The sequence below is a fragment of the Protopterus annectens genome, chromosome 17.part0 (assembly GCF_019279795.1).
Source record: "Protopterus annectens isolate FY-2018-M chromosome 17.part0, PAN1.0, whole genome shotgun sequence".
NCBI lineage: Eukaryota > Metazoa > Chordata > Ceratodontiformes > Protopteridae > Protopterus > Protopterus annectens.
In genome coordinates this window covers 670,522,925-670,543,209 of record NC_056751.1, presented here as the reverse complement: position 1 = coordinate 670,543,209, position 20,285 = coordinate 670,522,925, and the positions used below count along the sequence as shown (strand labels likewise).

Here is a 20,285-nt window from a genome sequence, read left to right as displayed (position 1 = left end):
ATCACAGTTATCAACTATTACTTTTAACAGCAACAGATCTCCATCAGCATCCTTCAAAGATCATGGGTATTACCGGAGAATTTCTTTGAGGCTTTAATTACACATGCTAAATATGCATTTCGTTTCCTAGACTAGTACCAGTGCAGCAAACTGAAAAACTACCTACTGGAGGTAGTAATATCCTTGATCTGGCATCTCATCCTTGGTTAAAATACAAGTCAGTCAGTTCTCTCAGACCAAAGTGGTGCCACTCTATTGCCAAACAAGACACTCAGATCTCACTGGGGCAAACCTACTTCAGGCTGTAGAAGACCTATGCTAAATTACAAAATCCCATGCAAGCTGATCCAACTAAAAGGGTTGTCACATTCACCTCTGGACTTTTACCAGCCTGTGAATAGCTGCATAAAAAATTCAGAACTCATCTTCCCCCAAACAATGGTAAATTCATAAACAAATCTGCTAGAACTCTGGTATTAACAGTACCTCAAAAGAAAATCGTACTAAACATGCCAGCAAGGAATTTAACAGTTCTGTAAGAATATAAACAAATTGGACAAACTTATGGTTAACTACTCCCACCTCACCACATTGTTGTATCCCCCAAATATCTTCTCTGAAATCACCCTGGAACGAGCCAAAATTCCCAGTGTGCAACCTCATCCTGTCTGTAGCCTTTGTTCTCCATGCTTGGACAAAAGCCACTGTGGCAGAATATTTCTGCAGACAGATTTGGATATCAGTTTAATTCTATGAAGTGCAGGTACTCTCGAATGTAGTAAGAGTGTTTTGAAAAAGTTAGAGGCTGTGGACATTCACTGCAAGCTGCTTAGTGTCGGGGGGGGGGGACTTAAATTCATCCTCATACCCTGTACCTTTGGACTTCTATCCATTTAGCATCTTTGTTAGGGTCCACAGGATCTTCACAAATACTTGTCCAAAATGTACCCATTTTTTGCTGGGGTTGTCTTTCACTTCCTTTTATCTTGTTTCCCAATTCTCTATAAAACCTTTTGGGGTCAATATTTGATAGTGCATGATAGATCACATATTGCACCTGGCTTTTATCACAGTGGAGTATTTTTGTTGTTCTCTTGTATACTCCTGACACTTATCTTAACAGCTTTATAGTTCTCCATTCGATCTCCCTTTCTTTTCCCTTACTAACGTCATCCTGTGTCAGTTGATCAGTCATATGGGAACTCGCTGGCCTAATCACTCAACATTGACTGCTTCAGAGTTTCCAGTTTCCTGTTCCTTTCCTTGCTGTCCAGCTTCAAGTGAACATTTATACTGGTTTCTTGTGGAAGGCTCCAAAATATTTTCATATGGCACCTGACCTATTGCTTCCAGTTCCACTTGTTTCCCCTTATTTGGATGACCATTGCTCTCTCCTGTAGTGGTGCTTTCTGAATAAGCTTTTCTACACCAAATCCTTCACTTCACAGGTACACCATACACTCAGTTACCATTTCTTTAACCTCTCCATTACCAATATTCTTCTCTACTTTTCCTCTTTAAGTCAATTTTCCATATCTGGATTTCTTTGCCTGTATTTCTCTTCAAATCTTCGGTGCTGCTCTTTGTATTGATTAGTTTTGGTTTCTCGTCTGCATAGATATTACACCATATTAAATCTTTCCCCATGTCCATATTTCTTCAGATGTCTCCTAATCTTCCCCCATTTCTCCTTACTTTGGGGACTTGCTCCCTTGTGCTGGGATGCAACAGGTTAGACCTTCACTACACCATATCCTTCACTTCACAGGTATTCCACAACTTAACTTCCAACTAATCTTTACATTCCCCCAGATTTTTGTGAAATTTTTCATATCTGGGTGCCTTTGCCTGCATTATCTTTGGGGCAATCTTATTTTTTAAGATGGCTTTTCTACATAAATATTGCTCCATTTTATTTTATATTGCTCCTTTTTTTTCACAAATCTGTTATTAAATGAACAATGTTTGAGGCTTCTGACAGTTTCTTGTGAAGTATTTCTTTCCCCTAATTTCTCTCAATCTTTGTATATCATGTCTAAAAATTGAGGTTTTTACGTAATACACAATTTCTTATCCTCAGTAGTCCACTCTATGATCTTTATGGCTATTCTTTGGCTCAGTTTGAAAATTGTGGACTATTTCCTTCTACAGGTAGGCCGTGGTGGTGCAATGGTTGTCACCTCACAGCAAGAGGTTCTCCAGTTCAATTCTCTGCTGGAACGGCTTCTGTCCAGAGTCTGCATGTCCTCCATGTAGCTGAGTGAGCTTTAACGGCATGCAGGTAGGTGTGTGCCTTGTGTGAAGGTTGGGCACTGGGCTGGCAAACACTGAAAAGTCCACTGCCAACTAGTCTGCAGACTGGTGATCTGCTGTGATGACCCCTAACCAGGAAAAGGTTAAAGACCTTTTTTGCTACTTCCTTCTACAACAGGGGGCCACCCTCCCCCTTGGCTGGCCTCATTGTAGGAATGTTTCTGTATTGAGGATTCTACAGTCATTTTTTCCAGTCCTGGCATCAGTGCCTATCAGGATTCAGCACTTAATCTTGGGTCTTGAGCACCCAGCTATCAAATTTAAACTACTTCTGTCCATGATATAGGCTATATAAATGCAGTCCATCAGTCATCTTGGTGAGATTGTGAGAGAAACAGGGTCCACCTTGAAGGAATTCAGCAAGACTTGAGGATGAATTCAATTTCAACAATACTACTCTACTTTGCTTGCAAACTTCAATCCATTTGGAATCCTATATGGCCCCCTTAATTTCCAAGGAAACATATTAAAGATCAAAAAAAAAAGTCTCATGGACTCTTCCCTTATTACACCCATCATGGAATACAGAACCCCCATCATGGAATACAGAACCCCCATCATGGAATACAGAACCCCCATCATGGAATACAGAACCCCCATCATGGAATACAGAACCCCCATCATGGAATACAGAACCCCCATCATGGAATACAGAACCCCCATCATGGAATACAGAACCCCCATCAGTATGTATAAATCCAAGCAAACATAACTGGAAAGGCTCCAAAGATTTCCAACCAAGAAAATTAAATGCCTTAAATCTTTCAAATATACCGACAGACCTACGAGCTACTGATTGTAAAACAACCACACCAATGGCTTAATCTACAGTAAAGTACAGTTTTGTACCTACCATAAATGTAGATGTTCGAGGAGCCACATTGCTGCAGTCCTAACTATTGGGTAGTCCGCTGTCCAGTCGGCCCGAATACCAAAGTATATGGCTGACGTCGGTCAGGGCGCATTAGACTGACGTCAGTACGTCAGGGTACTAATGCGCATGACCGACGTCATATCCTCAGTCTTTTCTTGCCCCAGATGTCAGAAGACCCTGAAAAGATAAGGCCAAAAACCAAAAACTCCCAAAATACCTGCACCAAAAAATATATATACAATATATACACAATTAGCAGAATATAACCTCACCTGCACAACCACCCCTAAACACAGAGGGGAAGGAGGGAGGGTAAATTGGACTGCAGCAATGTGGCTCCTCGAACATCTACATTTATGGTAGGTACAAAACTGTACTATGTTCTTCATTCCACATTGCTGCAGTCCTAACTATTGGGTAGAATCCCAAAGCAGAGGTAAGGGAGGCTGGCAAATCATAAGGACGCAGGAACTGACAACATGCCTTGCAAAATAGCTGTGGCAAAACCAGCCCTAGACTTACAGTAGAGAGGAAGGTGATAATGCTTAGAGAAAGTATGCACTGAACTCCAAGTAGCCGCCTCCAAAATATCCTTAGTCGCCACCCCCCTTAGAAATGCTGTGGAAGTGGCAGTAGCCCTAGTGGAATGAGGCCTAATCCCAGCTGGAATCTCCTTGCCATGATGGGAATAACAAAATGTAATGCAACTCCCAATCCACCTAGAAATAGTTTGTTTTGACACAGGCTTGCCCTTTGAACTCAAAGCAAAACAAACAAACAACAACTGCTGAGACTGCCTAAAATCCTTAGTCCTGCTCAAATAATAACGCAATAGCCTGTGTACATCTAAAGTGTGCAAAATCTTTTCCCCTTTATTTTGGGGATCTGCATAAAAGGTAGGCAAATGAATAGTTTGGTTTAAAGCCACAGTAGAAACCACCTTAGGCATAAAGGAAGGATTAGTACGTAAAGATACCCTATCCTTATGAAAAATCAAAAAAGGCTCCACTGCCATAAGGGCCTGTAACTCAGAAACCCTTCTTGCAGAAGTAATGGCCAACAAAAAAGCAGTCTTCCATGACAAGTATTTCAATTCAGCAGTAGCCACAGACTCAAAAGGTTGTAGAGTAAGTTTCTCCAACACAAAATTGAGATCCCAAGCAGGAGTAGCTCTACGTGGGGGTCTTATATTCTTCGCCCCTCTAAGAAATTGCTTGAACAAAGGATGTGAAAACAATGGTGGGTCACAATCATAGTGAGCTGAAATTGCTGCAGCATGAATCTTAATGGAAGAGAAAGACAAACCTTTGTCCAATAACTCAGTAAGATATTGAAGAGCCACACTCAAATTAGGCTCCGAAATCTCCAAATTCTTTGCTGCAGTCCAAAATAAAAATCTCTTCCATTTTTCTGCGTACACTTTCCTTGTACTAGGTCTTCTGGCTTCCATAATCACATTTAAAACTTGAGGAAGTTGAGACCTGCTGTCTTTCAAAACAGAATATGCCAGGCTGTTAGATGAAGAGTTTGAAGCTTGACATTGAGCAGATGACCGTCCCTCTGAGACAATAGGTGTGGAATCAAGGGTAAAGGCCATGGAGGCTTCCTTACCAGACTCCTCAGTAATGGGTACCAGTGCTGCAGAGGCCAATCTGGAGCTATTAAAATCATCCTTGGCTTGTCTTGTCTGACCTTTAGAAGCACCTTTGGAAGAAGAGGCAGAGGTGGAAAGGCATACACATGAAGATTTTTCCAACTGAAAGAAAGAGCATCCACTTTCCAAGCTGTGTGATGAAATCCCTTCGTGCAAAACTTTGGCAGCTGGTGGTTTAGTGGAGAAGCGAACAGATCTATGTCTGGAGTTCCCCATGACACTGTCAATTTTGAAATACATGAAGATCCAGTTTCCACTCGTGGGGATCCATGATTTGTCTGCTTAATACATCTGCTAAGGAGTTCTGTGCTCCCGGCAGAAACCTTGCCTGAAGAGTTAGTTGCAGACTGAGCGCAGTCTCCCATAAAATCATTGCTTGTCTGCACAATGGGTAAGAATGTGTTCCCCCTTGTTTGTTGATGTACCACATGACAGTTGTGTTGTCTGTTAGAATCAACACCTGCCCTGGAAGAAGTAACTCCTTGAAAGCAATTAATGCAAACTGAACTGCTAACATCTCTTTCATGTTGATATGTAGATGCTGTAGTCTGGCAGGCCACTTGTCTTGTATCCACTTTCCATTTAGATGAGCTCCCCAAGCAATATCGGAGGCATCTGTCGTTAGAATCTGACTTGCCTCTGGCCGGGTCACAGAGAGTCCCTTGTTTAGGTGACATTCCTGAGCCCACCACAAAAATTCCTTTTGAATGCAAGGTATTATTTGAATGACAGTGTCCAAATCCTGGCAGTGCTGTGTCCACAGATTTTGAGATACCATTGTAGCTTCCTCATATGCAGTTTGGCATTGGGAAGCACCAGAATACAAGATGCCATGAACCCTAAGGCTTGAAGGACTGTCCTTGCAGTCAGCCCGGACTGAAGAGATAGATGATGGAAGTAACTGGAAAGATTCTTTTGTTTGTCCAGGGTTAAAAAGGCCATCTGGGCTGCTGTATTCAGTCTCACACCCAGAAAGCACATGTCTTGAGAGGGTACTAGACTGGACTTTATTTCGTTCACAGAATACCCTAGGCATCTTAGCACTGCTATGACATATTCCAGATGCTGCAGAAGATCTTCTTTTTCTTGAGCCAGAATCAGGCAGTCGTCCAAGAAAGGATAGATTTGGATTCCTTTTAGCCTGAAGTAAGCTATCACTGGAGCCAGAACCTTTGTGAATACTCTGGGTGCAGTAGATAAGCCAAAGGGCAATGCAGAGAACTGATAATGAGAATTTCCAGCTCGAAAACGCAGATACTTCCTGCAACTTAGTCTTATTGGCACATGAAGGTAAGCTTCCTTGAGATCTAAAGTTACCATCCAGTGATCTTTGCCCAGCAGAGGTAAAAGCTGTTGTAACGTCAACATCTTGAACTTGGGAATGTCCAGATAAGTGTTGAGGATAGATAAATCCAGAATTGGTCTCCACGTGTTCCCCTTCTTTGGTACTAGGAACAGGCGAGAATAAAATCCTAGGCCCCTTTCTGGCACAGGAACTGACTGAATGGCCCCTATTTGGAGCAACAGAGAAATTTGCTTGTGAGCCTCTGTTCTTTGAAGAGGAGGAATGTCCGGCATGCCTTTGAAAGGAGGCAAGGTATGGAAATAAAACCTGTAACCGTGGTGAATAATATCCAGAACCCATCTGTCTTGGGTAATTAAATCCCAATTTTCTTTGAAAAGAGACAGCCTTCCTCCCAAAGGTGCTGCCAGGCAAGAACGTACTGGCAGCTGAAAAGGCAGGTCATTGGGTCTGCTTACGAAAGGACTGACCCCTGCCTTCACCAGAAGTCTGAGCAGGGGAACTCCCTGTCCTAGGCCTAAAAGAACCCTGAGCTCTGCCCCTACCACGTCTAGACCTACCCCTAGACTGGGAATCATAAGCAGGATAAGTCCATCCCTTAGTAGGCCAATTTCTACTAAACTTCGGAGGCTGCACCTGCAAAAAATCTTTAACAGTTTGCATAGACTTAGCCTTGTCCTCCATTTTCTTCAAAACTGCTTCCACAGGCGAACCAAACACATCAGACTGTAAAGGAGCATCCAAAATCCTTGTCTTAACATGCTCAGCTAAATTCTGATCTCAGCCAGGCGTGCCTACGAAGAACAGAACCAGTGGCAGCCACCCTGGAGGAGGCCTGCACAGCATCAAAACCACACTGCAAGGAATGTTTACCCACCTGTTCAGACACATGAACTAAATCCTGCAACTCTTTACACTCAATACCTTCAGCCAGAGCATCCACCTTAGATTTCAACTGTGAAAAATGATAATTCTGATATTTTAACATGTGAAACTGACAATTCAACGCCCTCATGGCTAAGTGGAAGAAGTATACACTTTCTTTCCCCATCTGTCCAAAGCCCTTGCCTCTATCAGGAGGGACAGGATTTTTAACAACTGAGGCCTTCACACCTTTAGGCCCCTGAGAGACAGTTTCTGGGTCTGCCCTAGGACTCTTAAAAAGATACTTGAGCTTCAGGCACCCTATAATACCTATCTGGTTTAACTGGGGCAGGAGGCAAAGAATCAGGATTCAGGGAAGCCTCTGCAAACACATCCTCCACCACATTCAAAACAGGAGGTATAGCTAAAGGCCTATGCTGGGGTAAAAACAAGAATTCCCTAAGCCTTTTCCTGGAATCAGAGAAATCTTGACCTTCCCATTTAAAATGCTCCCTCATGGAATGCAGAGTCTCTGAAAATGAAAAATCCTCAGGAGGAGAAGCAGAAGGAGTAGAATCATCCACATCAGAATCAGAATAAGGAGGGTACTCCTGCAAGTCTTCAGCCGGAGACTCCGAAGCCTCCGAGCATTGCTCAAAACTCTCAAACTCAGGTTCCACCCTAGGCCTCTTATCAGGAGGGGGCATAGAACCTCTAATCATAGTAATCAAATCCTCTGCCAATTTAAGCATATGTTTCTTAGGCAAAGATCCTGAAGCACTAGGAGAAACCCCCACAGACGCTAAACTTGGCCTGCCCCTCAAAGAAGCCTTGGAAACTGAAGGGGAGGCTCTAACCACCTTAGGAAGAGAGGGAAGAACAGCCACCTGAGAAGCCCCCTCAGCCTGGCCTACTTCCTGAGAGGATACATCCTGTAACAGTAAAGTCTCTCCCTGAGACTCCAAAGAGACACCTGGCAAAACCTCCGGCTCCACTGAGCCTTCCAAAGAACCGACGTCTGGGACTGTCTGTTCCTCCACCCTAGGCTTTGCTGCTTTATCTTTGCGTTTTAGCGAAGCCGGCCGGAGCATCCGACGGCATTTTATAATTACAACGCTTCCCAAACACTAACCTGGCACAGTCTAACCTTCTCTTAATAGTGCGTTTGTTAAATCTAGCACAAGAGCGGCATCCAACAACGGCGTGCTCAGGCCCTAAACAAGGTATACACAAAGTATGGTAATCCCTATGAGGTATCTGTTTCCCACAAGAAATACAGTTATTCACTTTTTCTGACATCCGGTTAAATACTGAGGCAAGAAAAAACCAAAATATTCCCCAACGGGGTACTTAGCCAACTTTGATTCGGTCTGAAACTCTGACTTCAGAAACTTTCAGAACGCCAACCTGCACTCGCAAAATTGCTTCTGCATCGGACCATGCGGCAAAAAAGACTGAGGATATGACGTCGGTCATGCGCATTAGTACCCTGACGTACTGACGTTAGTCTAATGCGCCCTGACCGACGTCAGCCATATACTTTGGTATTCGGGCCGACTGGACAGCGGACTACCCAATAGTTAGGACTGCAGCAATGTGGAATGAAGAACATCACTGGAGAGAATGGTTCCTAACTAAGGGTATTCCCAGCCTCTAGAATAAATGTCCACTAAAGGTCAAATAAAGTACTACCTTTGCTTAGCTTCAAAGCTAGTCTAACTGCATGGGTACAGAGAGAAAAGCAATATGTGCTTGAAAAGGGGGGAGGGATGAACTTTTTAGCATGTCTGCTTAAAGGTGCATCTGGCTAAGCATCTTCTGGCCCTTGAGATTGATAGTATAAAACACATTTGATTGAAAAATTGTGCAGTTTAATCATAATTAGCATTAAACTCCAAACAGTGGGAGTTAACAAAATGTAGCTCACGCAATGGGCCATTTGCATGGCTTTCCTATATACTAACCATGCTTATACAGCTATGGAAAAAAAAAAAAAGGAGACTCACTGATTATGCACAGAATTCTAACTAGAATGGGGGAGGGGAGTGTAGGTGTCTCAGGTACAAGCTTTTAATCAGGGACACACTTCCAATCTATCCCTACAAATGTTAGCAGCCACCATAGGCACCAGAAACAGTGAAGGGGAGGGAGCACCCCCCACTTTTACAGCTGTAATACCTGTAGGCTAACCCATGCGTACGATGTAAATTCAAACAAGTGCGCAGAACCTGCATTTCTGATTACATCAATACTGTTTACTGCTGCCAGAGTGTTTCCCCCATGCGCTGGAAGGAAGCTCCATTTGTTTGTTTCCCCCAAGAGTGTGATCTGTTGTATGCAGGCTGAGCTGGAAGGAAGCTCAGTTTATTTTTATGGACTGTTAAGGATTTACCTCCCAATTTATCACTGTGCTGTGCCTGGCAATAGTACTGTCCATACGTTTGCTCCGTAGCAGGAATCTAAGTAAATACAGCCTTCCGTATTGACATACTAAATGCTCAGAGACAGATTGGTACTAGGCTATTGGCCCTAGGGCCTATATAAGCCTAGCCAAAAAAAATGTACCCTGGCTTTCGCCACCCAAGAAAATTATTTTCCTGTGCCTGATTTGAGCCACAGAAGTGATACCTGGGGTGAATTTCCCATTTCCCATCCAAGAATTTCCCATTTCCCATCCAATCAAGATTCTTTGAGTGCTAATGAGGAGATCTGTTTGACATAGATAGGCAGTCTGTTCCAGAGTATATGAAGTCTCTGGGACAGGAATCTATCCCTCCAGCACGTTCAGTTTATTGTGGTGACAAGGATGTCCTTCAAGGATGCATCTGCAGTCCTAACATATGGGTTGTCCTGCCTCAGGCAGCCCTTCGGTCGGCCGGATTCCAAAGTCTGGGTCTGGCCTCGGCTGATGTCGCACTTCACCCGACGTCACAGCTGCTGGGGTATAAAGGCATCAGCCAACGCCATTTTCCTCAGTCTTTCTTGCCGCACGGTGCCCGAAGCAGAAGCTGTTCGCAAGTGCCGGTCGGTCAGATCCAGAGATTTCTACTACCGAAGACTTCTAAAAAAGCTAAGTACCCCGTTGGGGACTCTTTCTTGCCTCAGCCGATGTCAGACAAAGTAAATAATTGTTTAACTTGTGGGAAACAAATACCTCATAAGGATTTCCACTCTTACTGCCTTCCTTGCTTAGGCCCAGACCACGACGTATCATCTTGTCTAGCCTGTGCTTCCTTCAACCGACGGACGCTTAGACATCGGTCGGAGTTTGTCGAAGAGTTTTTTGGTCCCGCTTTTGCATATAAAATGCCGTCAGAGACTCGACTACACAATCAACTAAAAAGCGCAAGGAAAAGGACCGATATTCACGGCCCGCGGGAGTGTCTCTGTTTCGGCTGAAACAGAGTCCTCGGTTCTCCCTTCGGCCGAAAGCATGCCACCGATAACAGAGGCCACACAGGCCATGGCTGAATCGGCTACAGAAATTACTGCAGAAGCAGGCACCCAGGATTTGTCAGACACTATCCCTTTAGACATCTCTACTCCTGCACGTGGGGCTTCTAGACCCCCTGCTTCTATGTCTATCAAGGCTTTTTCCAGGGCTAAAGCAGCCAAAATTTCTAAGACTTTGCCTACAAAAGCCCCCTCTCACAGGCCTACCTCTAGTTCTCAGATTCTCAGCCTGGCTGAGGATCTTATTTCCTTGATCAGGGGATCCCAACCTCACCCAGACAGGGCCTCTCAACCTCCTCCAGATAAGAGGCCTAGGACTGAACCCCCTGAACCTCTCTCTACAGACTATTCCTCCGATGGCTCAGATATTTCTGACCATCAGGAAGGCCCATATTCACCTTGAGGATTCTGATGCAGAAGACTCCATTCCTTCTGTTTCCCCTCCTGAAGAATTTTCCTTTGGGGAAACCCTACATTCTATGAGGGAACACTTCCAATGGCAGGGCCAGGATTTTTCAGATTCAAGGAAAAGACTAAGGACTTTTTTACATTTACCACAGCACAGGCCTTTAGCCATACCTCCTGTACTATAAAGTTGTTAATGATGCATATAATGATGCCAGTACTGCCCCTGATTTGCTCCCTCCGGCCCCTGCCCAACCTGACAGATATTACAGGGTCCCGGACACTCACTACCACTTGTATAAGGCTCATGTTGCAGACCCAGAAACCATTTCTCAGGGCCCTAAAGGTGTTGCAGCTGCCTCTGCCAAAAACCCTCTTCCCTCTGAAAGGGAATCTAGAGAATGAGAGAGATGGGGTAAAAAGGTTTATACATCTGCTACTCTTTCGGCCAGGCCCTTAAACTGTCAATTTCACATGATTCAGTACCAGGAATTAGACCAGCTAAATAAAAAACTGTCCTCTCCTGAACCTATAGACCGTAAGTCCCTTCAGGATTTGGTACATAACTCTCAGCAGGTCAGTAATCATTTTTTAAAATGTGGCTATGATGCACTGGAGGCTTCTTTTAGATCAGCTATGACTGGAGCAGTGATTCGAAGGCATGCCTGGTTAAAAGAGCAATCCTTACCAGACCATGTTAAGTCAAAACTCCTAGATGCTCCTATAGAGAAACAAAGTTTGTTTGGCTCCCCTGCACAGGAGGTTCTAAAGAAAGTGGAAGAAAAAGCAAAATCTGTCCAAACAGTCAAGGATTTTTTGCAGGTCCAACCACCGAGGTTTAGCAGAAATTGGTCTTCGAAGAATTGGTCCTTTCCAGACACCTCCAGAGCACAGAGAGGCAGAAATAGATGCCCAAGAGGCAGAGGTCAATCAAGGGGTGCCTACAGGGGTAGTCAGTGGCAACCTGCCAACCAGAGAAGTGCTGCCACAGCTACGACTACAACCACTTCCACAGGACAGACAATGACTTGGCTCTGATTCCGCCTACCAGGGAACAACTGGAAGCACCCTTGGGCGGAAAGCTAGCCTTATTTTCAGACAACTGGCACTGCATTACAGGAAACAAATGGACTTTACAAATAATAGACAAGGACTACAGATTTCACTTCCATACTCTACCAAAAAAGAGAGGAATGCCAAACCTTCCACCAAGCCAAAATACAGAGGCTGTAAAACAAATCATCAACTTACTAAGGATGAGAGCAATAGAAAAGGTATCATCTATGGAACAAGGCCAAGGATTTTACTCCAGACTATTCCTTGTACCAAGAAAAGGAAATCAATTGAGACCTATTCTCGACTTGTCCGCACTGAACACATACCTCATTGTTCCAAAATTCAAAATGCTGACCCTCCAGTAACTTCTTCCCATGTTGGGCAAGGAGTCTTGGCTGGTGACTCTAGATCTCAAGGAGGCATACCTGCACGTCCCTATACGACCAGATTGCAGAAGACACCTCAGATTTCTTGCAGGATCAGAGCATTATCAATTCTCAGCATTGCCCTTTGGCTTATCTACTGCGCCCAGAGTATTCACTAAATGCTTGGCATCAGTAATTGCTTATTGCAGGCTTCAGGGAATTCAAATTTACCCGTACCTGGACGACTGCCTAATACAAGCAGACAACAAGACAAAATTAACAAAAGATTTGGCCAATGTCATACAGCTGTTGCAAGCCTTGGGATTCACATTCAAAAGTCAAGACTAGTACCATCCCAAAGGATAACATTTTTGGGTGCAGAACTGGATACAACAACTCAGATGGCTTTTCTCAGAGGAAAAACAAAAGCAACTACCAGTCTATTTCATGGCATTAACACAAACTCAGCTTACTGCAAGGAACGTCCTGCAAGCCCTGGGTTACATGGCATCCTGCATAATATTGATCCCACATGCCAGGTTGCATATGAGGAAGTTGCAATGGTACCTAAGGAACGTATGGTACCAACACAAGCACAGTCTAGAAGCCCAGATTCCAATTATTCCATGCCTGAAAAAAGAATTCCTGTGGTGGGCTCAGGCCTGTCAGATAAACAGAGGATTGCCTTTCCACAAACCACATCCAAGCCAAACCATCACCACGGACGCCTCAGACCTAGGCTGGGGGGCGCACATGGAAGGCAAGTGCATACAAGGCCTATGGTCCCAAAGCCAGCTGAATCTACACATAAATCTAAAGGAGATGCTGGCAGTGAAACATGCAATCCAGGCATTCCGACCATTCCTCCAAGGTCACCTGCTGATAAGGACGGACAATACCACAGTGATGTGGTACATCAACAAACAGGGAGGTACACTCATACCCTCTATGCCGGATGGCAATGGACCTGCGGAATTTGGCTCTGGATCTCAACATTCAACTGCAGGCCAGATTTGTACCAGGAAAAGAAAATTCACTAGCAGACACCTTAAGCAGAACTACCACGGATGCTCACGAATGGATGCTGCATCCAGATATCTTCAAAACCATAACAAAGAAATGGGGAATGCCAGAGATAGACCTGTTCGCCTCCCCACACAACCACCAATTGAAGAAATTCTGCTCAAGAGTATACCACCCACTTGCCTGGAGGGTGGACTCCCTTTCCTTCAGCTGGAAAAACCTGACAGCATATGCATTTCCACCTCTTCCTTTGATGTACAAAGGAACAGCCAAAGGTAATCCTGATAGCTCCAGACTGGCCAAGACAACATGGGTACCAGCTACTGAAAAGCTGGTCTCGGACACACTCATGGCCTCTACCTCTATGTCCATTACTTCTAACTCAGAACTACAAGACCCTGCATCCAAACTTGAAAACACTGCAGCTAACTGCTTGGAATATTGCATAAAACAAAATCAACCAGATTTGTCTCAGAGGGTTAAGGACATTATCCTGGAGGCTCGAAGACCCTCCACAAGGAAAACATTCAGCCAAATGGAAAAGGTTCCTCATTTGGAGTGCAGCAAAGGGAGAAAATGTCTCATTGGCAAACATAGCACACATCCTGGAATACTTAGCAGAACTGATCCACAATGGCCTATCCTACTCCTCCATTAAGATTCATGCATCAGCAATTTCAGCAGAGTACAACATGGATCTGCCGGTCTTCTCTCATCCTCTACTCACGCAGTTCTTTAGAGGAATCAAAAACGTAAAGCCTCCAAGGAAACCACCTCTACCTGCATGGGATCTCAACGTTGTGCTGGAAAAATTAACACTTCCTCCTTTTGAACCAGCAGCAACAGCAGACTTACAGTACTTATCTTGGAAAACTGCATTCCTGCTAGCAATCACTTCAGCAAGAAGGGTATCTGAGTTACAGGCATTAATGGCAGTCCAGCCTTTCCTCATCTTCCATCAGGACAGAGCGTCTCAATTAATCCTACTTTTATGCCAAAGGTGGTCTCCAGGGTATCATTGAACCAAGCTATTCATTTACCTACATTCTTCCCCAACCCACAGGACAGGGGAGAAAGACTACTACACACCTTGGATGTGCACAGACAATTGCGCTACTATCTGGACAGAACTAAGGTCAGCAGAAAAACAGACCAGCTGCTGGTAGCATATGCAACAGGAGTGCAAGGAAAAGCAATTTCAAAACAGAGAATCTCAAAATGGATAGGAAATTGCATTAGCTTCTGCTACTCTTTTCATGGAAAGACAACTCCTGAAAATATCAGGCCTCACTCCACAAGAGCTACAGCCACCACTACAACTTTCCTACGAGGAGTGGCTACCAAAGACATTTTAGAAGCTGCTACTTGGAGCTCCGTGCATACATTTGCCAAGCATTATAATCTTCCTTTATACTCCAGATCCCCGAGCAGGTTTTGCAACTGCTGTTTTGCAAGGGATCTTTTGCAAGGGATCTTAACTACACCATCATTATCTTAGTGCCTCCTCCCCCAATTTGGCTATGGTATTCTACCCATATGTTAGGACTGCAGATGCATCCTTGAAGGACATAGTACAGTTTTGTACCTACCATATATGTAGATGTCCGATAGGTATGCATCTGCAGTCAGGATTACCCACCCTCCTTCCCCTCTGTGGTATTCCTAGGGTACTTTCCCCTCTTAGCTAGCTGGGGGAATCTATTATGGTGTATTTGTATATATATATATATATATATATATATATATATATATATATATATATATATATATATATATATATATATATATATATATATATATATATATATATATATATATATATATATATATATATATATATATATATATATATATATATATATATATATATATATATATATATATATATGTATATATATTTTGCTCTCTACTGTTTGGAATTATCTGCATTTATCCAAATTTAGCCTTCTTAGAGGGCACCTGGCATCTGGGGCAAGAAACACTGAGGAAAATGGCGTCGGCTGATGCCTTTATACCCCAGCAGCTGTGACGTTGGGTGAAGTGCGACATCAGCCGAGGCCAGACCCAGACTTTGGAATCCGGGCGACCGAAGGGCTGCCAGAGGCAGGACAACCCATATGTTAGGACTGCAGATGCATACCTATTGGACATCTACATTTATGGTAGGTACAAAACTGTACTTCTAGGTCCCTAGAGCGTGCAGCTCGGAGTAAGTGGGATTTCTTTAAGTGGAGCATGTCCAACAGCTCTGGGTTTGACATAGCTTTGTATGTTAGGCAGAGATCGCCCCTGAGTAGGTGATATGCAATGGAGTAAAGCTGTAGTTTTGAGACAGTCTGCGTAGGGCATCTGTTTGAGGCCAGTAATCCTCAGAGGTATTTCTGTGGTCTTTCCAGTTGTTGTAGATGTCTTGTGAGGTACATACCAAAGGGGCGTTGTACTCTATAATGGGTATAATGCGTGATGAGTAGATGGGAACAATGACCTTTCTGGATGAGAATCCTGATGAGATGGGCCACGTAGTTGATTTCCTGACCACTGTGGCGATGTGATTATCAAAGGAGAGACTACTGTCCACCTGTGTCCCAAGGTCTCCATCACATTTTCAGCATTAAGTAGACTACCAGCTATGTGGTAGTTCATGGGTACAGAGTTTTTACCAAAGGAGATGACAATACACTTTTTGGCATTGAGCTTCAGGCCATGGCTTTGACACCAGGTATCTGTCTCAGTGAGGCCCTTTTGTAGTTTGTGTTTCGATTATGGCTCCTAGTTTGCAGTCATCTGCAAACTGTTAGCCAAAGATCTTCTGTGTTAGCCTACACTTCAGAGAAGTAGATTCCAAACAGGAGAGGACCCAGGACTGAATCTGCAAACTGTTAGCCAAAGATCTTCTGTGTTAGCCTACACTTCAGAGAAGTAGATTCCAAACAGGAGAGGACCCAGGACTGAACCCTGTGGTACTCCACTTGTCACTGGTCTGAAGTCGGATTTGGAATCAGCTACTTTCACAATGTGGGTTATGTCTGAGCCAGTTGGCAACCCATCTTGTGACATAGGGATTTATACCTAGTTTAGTGAGCTTATCTATAATTCCAGAATGGGGGATGGTGTCAAAAGCTTTGGCGAGATCTAGATAAGCTGTGTGAACCATTTTACCCTTATCTATGGCTTTGGTAACTGCTTCAAAGAAGTCAATCAGGTTTAGGAGACACGATCTGCCTTTTACAAATCCAGACTGGGTAGGGTACACAGACACACAGGTTGAAGCAGCCTACGACTACATGTGATGCTTACCCACCAAATGCACCTGATGCCAGCCTGTCCATAAAAGGATCAGGTCAGGTACCAAATGCACTCCCACTTATACTAGGCTTTTTAGCAAAAAATCCAGACACACTGTTTTCTAACAAAACAAAAATGATCAACCTGCATGTAATAAATTGGAACACAACCAACTGAAGAACGAAAACAGGGGTGCATCATGGAAGCTGGTGGCATTCAGGTACTACTTGGCAAGAAAAAACTTGCTTTACCAATTGTGTAGTCAAAAGTTCAAAACTATAATATGTCCCTAACCCATGTTGACAATAGCTATCCAATTTTCATAATGTTAAAGAAAAATATGTACACATGACTGTGTGCATATATGTGTATTAGGATTGCCTAGAGAGATACACATACATTATTCACACGTGTGTTGACAAACTCAGATGGTGTTGGGGCACTTCCATATATTTGATGGGTCTTTACCTCCACCTGTTTATTAAATCAACCTGTAAATCTGAAATAGTCTATTGATAATGCAACAGTTTGATTACTGTGGGAGTGACAAGAAATGAGCTTAAGAAATTAGCCACACTTAATACCTGCTCGAAAATGGACTAACATTTGAAGGGCATCTGAGTGCTGCTTCACTTATTTCTGTATACAGGATGGAACTAGTTAAAGAGTTGCAAGGTATTAAAATCCATCACTCATGTAACAACCCTGGTGGGACAGGGGCACAGCCACAAGGTACACTTTGCAGTGGTACATAGCAGCAGGTAACGTGAAGGAGGCAAACCAGGCATTGTACAAATTGGATTCCAAGTACATGTGCACGAAGTACTACCCTTTATAGACTTCACACAAATACCCGCAAACCAAACGCTCCTTTGAGATCACCACAGGTGGGAGAAACAGCTGGGGATCCTTTAGTGTTTGAAGGATAAGGAACTCATTTCTTGCTTAAGACCAGAATTAAAGCGCTTGTTTTATCGTGGTGTATTCTGGAAGGAAGCAGAGGTAAGGAGAGATTTTCTGTTGTAGAGGTCTGTTTGACTAATGCAGGCTGTGCAAGGTCCGTTTCTGTAATGCAGGCTGTGCAAGTTCCATTTCTGCCCATGTAGCTAAAGTAGTTAGGAAGACCTTCTACATTGCCCACCTTATCATGAAGGGATTCTCATCTAGATCAAGGGAGGTCATAGTCTCCCTATACTCATCACTCATCAGACCAATGATTGAGTACAATGCCCCATTCAGAATGTATCTGACCAGACACTTGCAGCAGCTGGAGAGGCCACAAAAGTTCCTCACCAAAAGGATAAAGGGTCTCAAACATCTGTCCTATGCTGCCCGACTGAAACTCCAGCTCTATTCAGTCGCTTACCGCTTGCTCAGAGGTGACCTTTGCCTAACATACAAGGCCATGTCAAACCCAGATTTGATGAATATGCTTCACCTCAAAAAATCTAGATCTGTCAGAGCCACAAGGGCGGGAGACTTAAACCTCGACACGGCTATTAATAGGACGTGCTGGAGGGATAGATTCATCACCCAAAGACTCCCTATGCTGTGGAATAAAATCCCGGTATATGTGAGGCAGAGCACCTCGCTGGCCTTGTTCAAGAGAAATCTTGACCAATGGATGGGAGATCGCAGATATACCCCAGGGATTACCTCAGTGTCACTGCTCAACAGAGGCACAGCAAAATAATGGGTATAGTTCCCCATACTAAAGGGGTGGCGTAAGCCACAAAACTATGGGCTAGGCTTGTAAATGCCCTCTGGCAGATAGCCTAGTATGAACCTATGAACTTAATAATGCAGGCTGTGCTGTGTGACTCATGGTTAGAATTACTTGAAATTAAACCCTGTACTTTAGGTACAGGAGCCTGCATTCTCTACCCACACCACCACTTCTGATCCAGGGAGTTTAGTCAGTTCCTCTTAAAATTTGTGGTTTTCTGGCAAATCAGTAAGAATGGAATTCATTAAATAATGACAGCCCTTTAAGTTTTAGTCTTCCTATCTTTTTTGGAAGTGTATAGCCTGCTGGGGGGATTGTGTTATCTGCTGTACTTTAAAGGGAGTAGTTGCTGCAGTCCTGTGAATGTCCTCTGAAGGAGTTACCTAGTAACTATGAACCTGTTAGTTTGCCATCCATTCCCTATTGCAATTTTTTTTAATGTAACGCAGGCAATTCAAGGGCAACAGGCACTTTATTTGTAGATGAAACCATGAAAGATGAAACCATGAAATATAAAGTTGTTCACTAGCAGCAGCCTGTTCATTAGTTACAGATCCTGTTAATGTGGAATTTAGTGGAATTTAGATGACTACTTCTGCAGAGATTTTGCATATTTACTCATATTGGTGGATTGTAATGAGAGGTTTGAGTGGCCTTTTATGGTTGAAATTTTCTGAAACTGGTAATTATTGGTTCATACATAGTTTCATTGCTTAGAGAACTGTTCAAAACTACAAATTTAAAACATTAAGTGGTGCTGTATTATACAAGAAATATAATTTAATACAATCAGGATGCATGGCCATAAAATGCATAAGGAGCCTATGGTTTGAAAACATCCCAGAGGTAAGCTTAGTCCTCCACTGGCCAGATGCAAAATGAATGTGGGTTTTCATGCCCTTTGAGAATGTGAGTTTCAAGGGCAGAGAAGTTTACTGCTCCTGCCAAGTCTGTTTTCATTGAGACACAGACTTGTTTGTTTAGCAAATGGCTGTGTTTGTGCTATATTTTATTTCAATATCTGTAATCACTGTACAAGTAAATAAAGAAACAGTATGCACTCTTGACAGGTTTTGAACAGTGTGACAACTGAGGAGAAATAGCCAAGTAATGGAACACTGAAGTGGCTGGGGGGGCTGCTGTTGGAGCAGCAGGGGGTTACAGACTATCCATTCAAGTAAAACAAAGGTCATCCTTGTCCATATTCAAATGCAACTTGGATCTAAGGATCGGTAATAGAAAATGTACTCCAAGGTTGCCCCTCATGCCACTAACAGAGTTCCTAAACACTGCATCCGTTACATGGGGCCCCTTTATCAATGGTATTATCAGTTATTTTCACTAGGGCTAATGTACAATCAGCCATGGGATAGGCAAGACCATTCAGAAAAATGTTAATTCAAGCACCAAAAGGGAAATTGGCTAAGCTTAAAATGTCCATTAAGTGAACCTATGTTGTGGTAGGTAAAGTTAGATTGCCCTTTTTAGATCACTAAGTGCCCCTCTCACCCTCCGCCTGCTCCCCCCCCCCAGTCTTAAACAGCTTCCGGTGTCTATGGCAGCCACAATCTCAGTTTGTGTGTACACTTGTGTATAGTTTAGGGTTGTCAATTGATTGCCAATCAACAGGTTTTTGGGAGGTGGAATGAAACCAAGGTACTCAGAAAACATGCAGACAAAGGAAATATGCAAGCTCCATACAGTGAGAGGATAGGACTGAACCCCAGGCCCTGCTAGCCTTTAGCAGGGATCTTTAGGACTGAGCAACCACACTGCCTGCACAGTCACTCATCTGTAGTGCTACAACTGGGTCACCCTCTATTCCAGTTACTGCTGTTTACAATTTCAACATTTGGTTTCCCCAGCTACATTACTTGAGAAACACTACAGTGGTTTATATTTGGTCTAACGTTCTGCCAACTCTGATCTCATGTTTACCCTCTCGTACAGTTACACTATTTCAT

At 43.5% G+C, this 20,285-nt stretch overlaps 1 protein-coding gene across 1 annotated transcript in view; it reads right to left on the bottom strand.

Moving 5' to 3' along the window:
- LOC122791270 (intelectin-1a-like) overlaps nt 1–20,285 on the bottom strand; it is a 181,602-nt gene that overhangs the window by 49,818 nt on the left and 111,499 nt on the right. The window lies entirely within an intron of this gene.